The sequence below is a fragment of the Gavia stellata genome, chromosome 18 (genome assembly GCF_030936135.1).
Source record: "Gavia stellata isolate bGavSte3 chromosome 18, bGavSte3.hap2, whole genome shotgun sequence".
NCBI lineage: Eukaryota > Metazoa > Chordata > Aves > Gaviiformes > Gaviidae > Gavia > Gavia stellata.
This window is the reverse complement of record NC_082611.1, coordinates 8079743-8085742: the sequence shown is the minus strand read 5'-3', so window position 1 is coordinate 8085742 and position 6000 is coordinate 8079743.

Below are 6000 nucleotides of genomic sequence, written 5' to 3'. Positions count from 1 at the left end.
TGCTTGTCAATGCTGTATGAGGATGTGTCTGAAGGAATAGGACAGTGCCCATGAAACTGAGGGCAATGCTCCAAGTCAGTGAGAACTTGCTTAGCTTTTTCTTTAGCAATGAAGTACACAGTGAATCTTCTAAGTAGTGCGATGATCCTGGTTAGCTTTGCGGGAGTAGTACATTTTCCTGTGCTTAATTATTTAAAGGAAGATGTATAATGGGTTTTTGGAATTGTGTCACCCACTAATCAATCCATCCGCTTTTGCATAATGCATGTGGCATCAATGTTATTCCATTTCAAGATCACTTAGGAAAAACTTGCCAATCTGCTCATTGCTCTTCTGCAGTGCAAACACAAACACCCAGCTTGCAATGCCATTTGCCTTCTGTGCTTATTTAGAGCCAGCTGTAAATGTTCCCAACAATTAGCATTTAAAGAAGAAAAAAGAAGTCTGTAAATTCTTACCTTTGAGTGAGATCACACAAGGTGCCTGACCTTTGGATCTGTGAGAGGGTCCCTTCGCAGTGCTGACGAACATTAGAGCCTCACTGTGAGATCCTAAAGTTGAGTACTCGGTGAGCTTTGCTCTGCAAGATGGCATTGCTCTCCACCTGGGGTTCTTCACCTGAAATCTTTTCTTCATCATACGTCTGAAGAACAAACCTTTCAGAAAACTGAGCAGGACTTACTCTTGCCTTTTAAATTCCAATTGCTGCCACACTGTAAACTTAAGGAAAGGGCTATCCATACTTACTGCCCATAACAGCCTAGCAGAGCTCAAACTCTCTTCTTTCACACTTAAGGGAAGCTCCTTCAAATAATGCTTTTTCTGCTGAGGTGGAAAAGGGTGTTCTTCACTGTCTGGATGAAGAAGAGCCGTAGGAAAGGAAGAAGCACAAAGGAGAATGTGCTTCTGTAGCTTCATAGTTAGAAAGTATTTGCAGGGGCAAAAGAAATCCTATGGCGTGACCTCCAAACTGTTCATCTGATGATTGTATAGTGTGATCTGTATAACAAGTGCCCAGGCACTCTGTTCTGCTTACATGGAAGCTGACCTCCATCTGGGCAGATCTGAAGTAAGAAAGAACAGCTGTAGGATTTAAGGAGCAGCTTGGCTGAGTTTTACACTACAGATTTGGATGAGGGTACCTATAGTCTGGCTAAATTCGTGTACACACCTAATCTTTTATTAGCTATGGTTGAGTAACCTTGGGCTCTTGTGTGCTCTGATGAATTCCTTGCCTCAAAGACTCTTGTGAGCCTTTTTCAGTTGTGGCAATTTTGTCTGATGGATTTTTGGAGGAGAACATCCCTTTTGATGTGATCTATACTTACAAGCCACCAACATGGCATGACCCTTGCATTTTATTTATATTTCCATAGGCATTTGTTCTGCCTCCTATGAATTGGGCCTTCTCTTGCAAGGTTTTGCTTTAAGCTGTGCAGAAACAAACACAATAGGCCAAACCAGTTTCCTAGGGTTCAGTCCTGCATGGTCCTGATCTTTCTGGCCTGGCTACACTAAACATACATAAAAATTTGTGAACTAGTTAGGATTAAGAATGTGCTGAACAGGTTTTGCTAATCTGAGGTCAGTGTATAGCACTTTGCAGGATTGCACCTTTAATTAAGAAAAAAATATAACTAACAAGCCATGCAGTAAGCTCGTTAAATTTAATGTACTCTCATTTAATCTCTATTTACATAGAAATGCTTTTGAAAGACCATTAAGCCTCTGCTGAACCCCCATTATTTTAGGAATTGCTATAGGATTTTCCATTATGCATTCAGGATATTTTTGTGGACAATAATGCAATTTGTGGTTATGCAAGCTAAAAAAAGTCTATCAAATGTAATACTTGAGAATATAAGCTGCTTGCCACAGAGGCAAGGAAAGAATTTTCCCTCTTTGCACATCTATCACTATGCTATTCTATAGGTGCTTTATGAGGATTGTTTGGGTATGTTTTCCCTTTTATTGGAGCACTGTGAGTTGGTTAATGCCACAGGCGGGACAGCAGAATTGACAGTCTCATGGTCTAGTCCAGAGTACTATCTATCATTCTCTTTTCTTTTAAATACTGTTTGCTGCTTTTACCACCAACTGGAGACTTTGAAATAAACTGGATCTTGCAACAGAATATGTGCCTCCTTTGAATATGTCCTAATGATTTTTTTTTTTTTAATTTTTTAAAAAAGACCCCACAATAGTACATAATAGTACCAGGAGGCTGAGTTAGAAATTTAGCTACTGGGTGCTTACAGGATATAATTGGATTTAATACGGTTTTTGAAGTGACTACGTGTTTCCCGCCGGCCCCTGGAAGCAGCAGAGTGTATTTACTTTGTAAAATATGCAGGAAACTTGGTGAAGGGAGAATCATCTTTGACAGAGTATTGTGACCCTCTTGCCAATGAACTGTTTCAAACACAGTGCTAGAGAACCATAGATGTGGGGAATTAAGGAAAACTTACTACCTAGCAATTTTCTCTGCCATGTTTTTAAAGATATTTTGCCCCTGCTTCTCTTTTCGAGGGAGTAGTGTTTGGAGGTTTTCTTCCAGAATATTATACTTTATATTTTTGTTTCCTTCACCTGTTTTGATAGTAAAGATACATTGCCCTATACATTTGAGCCCTGTTGCCTGACTAAATGAGCGATGTACACCACAACAGGGTTAGCAAAAGCAAAGGGGAAGGAAGGAGAGAGACTTCGGGAATGGAAGAAAACCTGCGTGTGACACCAGGTTTGGTAATGCTTCCTATAGTTGTTTATTGGTGGTTTGAGGTGCATGTTGCTTGTGTTGCAATCATTGCTGTATACGTGTAGGAAAATGTGAAGTGTGTGTAAATGTTTGCACATACATATATCATTAGGGATTGACAGGCTTTTAGTTTCACAGAGGGAAGGAGAACACACTGTTTGTTGTTACAAAAACTGCTTTACTCTGGCTTTTGCTTCATCAGTTTTGCTGAATTTATTTTCTTTTTGTGTTTCAGTTGGCTTCATTATCTTCTTGCTGGGCTCTGGTCTGTGGGAACAGACTGTTTCCTTTTCACTTTCACCTTATCCTTAGACTTTGTATTTTTAAATTTTTTTAAAATATTGTCAGGAGTGACTGTGGTATCATCAATCAGGGTAATTTACAGGTCCCATTCATGAGAAAATGAGCATTTCCATCATCTTGGATAAAGATGTGTGGCAGTCGAATGTGTGTTTCTGAAGTATATGTCAGCATATATGTGGCCTTGGTAGCAGTTTTGTGGCTAATAGGAAGGAAAATTACCTTCAAAAGCTGTTTACTTGCAATGCCTGTGGGGAGGGGGTAGCTGTCCACCTCTTCCAATGTCCAATGAGTTGCTTAGGGTAAACACAGTATCATTTCAGTCTTATGCTCATCATCTGACCTTGCGAACACCATACTTCCAGAGCTCTGCATCTAATTGTACGTCCAGAATGAGGAGGAAGCTTTGCTTTGAAAAATGTTTTGCTTTTGAAGATACGCACAGGGCCTTGGACATGATGTGGAAGACTGTTTGCTTTGGAAGATGTGCACAAAATCTTGGACATGATGTGGTCTGGACATTCTTTATAGTTGAGGTCGGGTGGAGAAGTAAGGACAAAAGGAGAAACAGATCTAACTCTAACTCTAAAACTGGAGTCTCTGGTCTCCAAAATGGATACGACATGAAACTTTCTGAAGTTAAAAAGAAATTTGGAATTACCTATTCACTTTTGCTTCTAGCAGGGCTTGTCCTTATAAATACAGGAGAGGAATTTTTAAAGCAGTACTCATCTGATTCAAATTAATTTTACAGGGATTTCCAGTGCTGTTTCCTGTTTGAAGAGGTTTGGATTAAATCTTTGTTGTTTTGATTCCTTACCTCAATCAAAATGAACTAGACCAAGGCTTTACATTTTGTTATTTTGCTTTCTTCCCCCTTCTTCCCTCCCACAAGTGTTATGCTTATGTTCTGGTTCTTCAGTCAACCACAGCCTCTTGGATGTTTTAACAGTACATCCGTTTTAGAAATACATAGCAGTTGTGTGTTGAACACAGATGAAAGGATAATAAAGGTACTGGGCCCAACGTTAAAACTAAAATATCATTTGGAATCAGGATTTTTTAAACTTTCATTTCTCATTTTTTAGCATACGTAATGATCATAGAAGCCTTGAATTAATAGAAATGTGTATCTAGCAGGGTGGACTAAGTCCCTTCCACACTGACTTATTCCCTGCCCTGTACCTTTCTAGTGCTTTATGTAGGCTACCTTGAAATGTCTCAGGTACTGGGCCTTTCATCTCTTCCTCTGAGAGGATAAAAAGCAATGTGAGGGATCACACTACGTAGAGGTTTTCTTGCACTTAGTGAAATATTTCCTTATCTTCTCCTTTTGCCTTCTTTATTGGTGGTTGTTCTGACATTATACACTGACAGAGGTACCTAGCAGACTTCCCTGTTGAAGACTTGAACAAACGCTGAAGCAAACAAGAGAGTCCTTGTCCCAAAAATTTGGAGTCTAAAGACACTTCATTCTTTGCCTCAGAAGTATCCCCTTTTGGCTTTGTACTGATTGCTTTCATATGACAGCGATCAATGTACTACCCATAATGATACCTTTAGAGTGCTTGGTGTTGTGGTTTAGTCCCAACCGGCAACTAATCACCACACAGCTGCTCGCTCACTCCCCTTCCTCAGCTGGACAGGAGAGAGAAAATATGAGGAAAGGCTCGTAGGTCGAGACAAGGACATAGGGAGATCACTCACCAATTACCATCATGGGCAAAACAGACTTGACTTGGGGAAATTAGTTTAATTTATCACCAATCAAAATCAGAGTAGGATAATGAGAAATAAATCCAAATCTTAAAAACACCTTCCCCCCACCTCTCCCTTCTTCCTGGGCTCAACTTCACTCCTGATTTTCTCTACCTCTTCCCCCTGAGCGGCACAGGAGGACGGGGAGTGGGGGTTGCGGTCAGTTCATCACATGTCGTTTCTGCCGCTCCTTCCTCCTCATGCTGTTCCCCTGTGGAGAATGTTTTTGCCTGGAAGGACCTACCTAAATGCTTCTGTGCAAAGCTAGGTAGCTGATAGCCTGATGAACATGGTATTGCCCCTTCATCCTTTGCAGTTGGTGTGGGCTTTTTTGCAGAAGCCCTATTATATGTTGACACACAAGAGAATTCTTTCCTTAACCTGGTTGCTGGTTTTAACAGTAACTAGCTAACTTGCAAATTTAAGGTATTTAGAGGGTTTGAAAGGCCAACTTGCTTGGACATCTGTATTTCTCATTTTAGTATGAGAAAGAGCAGGATCCTCCTCAGTTTCTTCTTTTTGTTTTGTTGCATCACTTAAATTTTAATTTTTTTTTTCCTTCCCTGTTTTGCTGAATCTTTTCTCACAAAGGTAAATACAGTTTTGGGTAGGAGCTGGCAGCAGGGACCTGAGCTTCTGTTTCAGTCTACTGAGCTACTCCACTAGCCCCCTTAAGATCTGCCTTCCTCCTGGTTGCCATGAAAATGTAAAACACAGAGAAAGTAGAAGGAAAGGAAAGAAGAGCATCGATAGGAACGACACTATTGTGCACTCCTCCTTCAAATCTAGCTCTTTTTGTTTGTTTCTTTTCTTTTTTTTTTTCCTCCTGTAGTTGCCTGTAGTGATTAACGGAAGTTCACCTTTCCTGAACTATAGGGAGAACATGGCTTAGGATTTTTTTTTTTTAATGAGCTAGCACTCTCTTTCATATATCCTTTCTTCCTTCCTCTGACATGGAATCTGAAATATCTTTAATATGACAAGAAAAAGAAAAGGAAAGAGTTAATAATTTTGAGGTTTTCCATCTCAGATCAAATTTAGCAATACAGAAAGTTAGTATTTTGCTATAAGCAAGTGATCAGGATATCAATCATGTTCTCTATTCATGCCGTGGGAAAACCAAAGGAGGAGAGTCTGATTTTGAATCTTACCGAATACTATTAATGAGTAACAAAAAAGAGAAA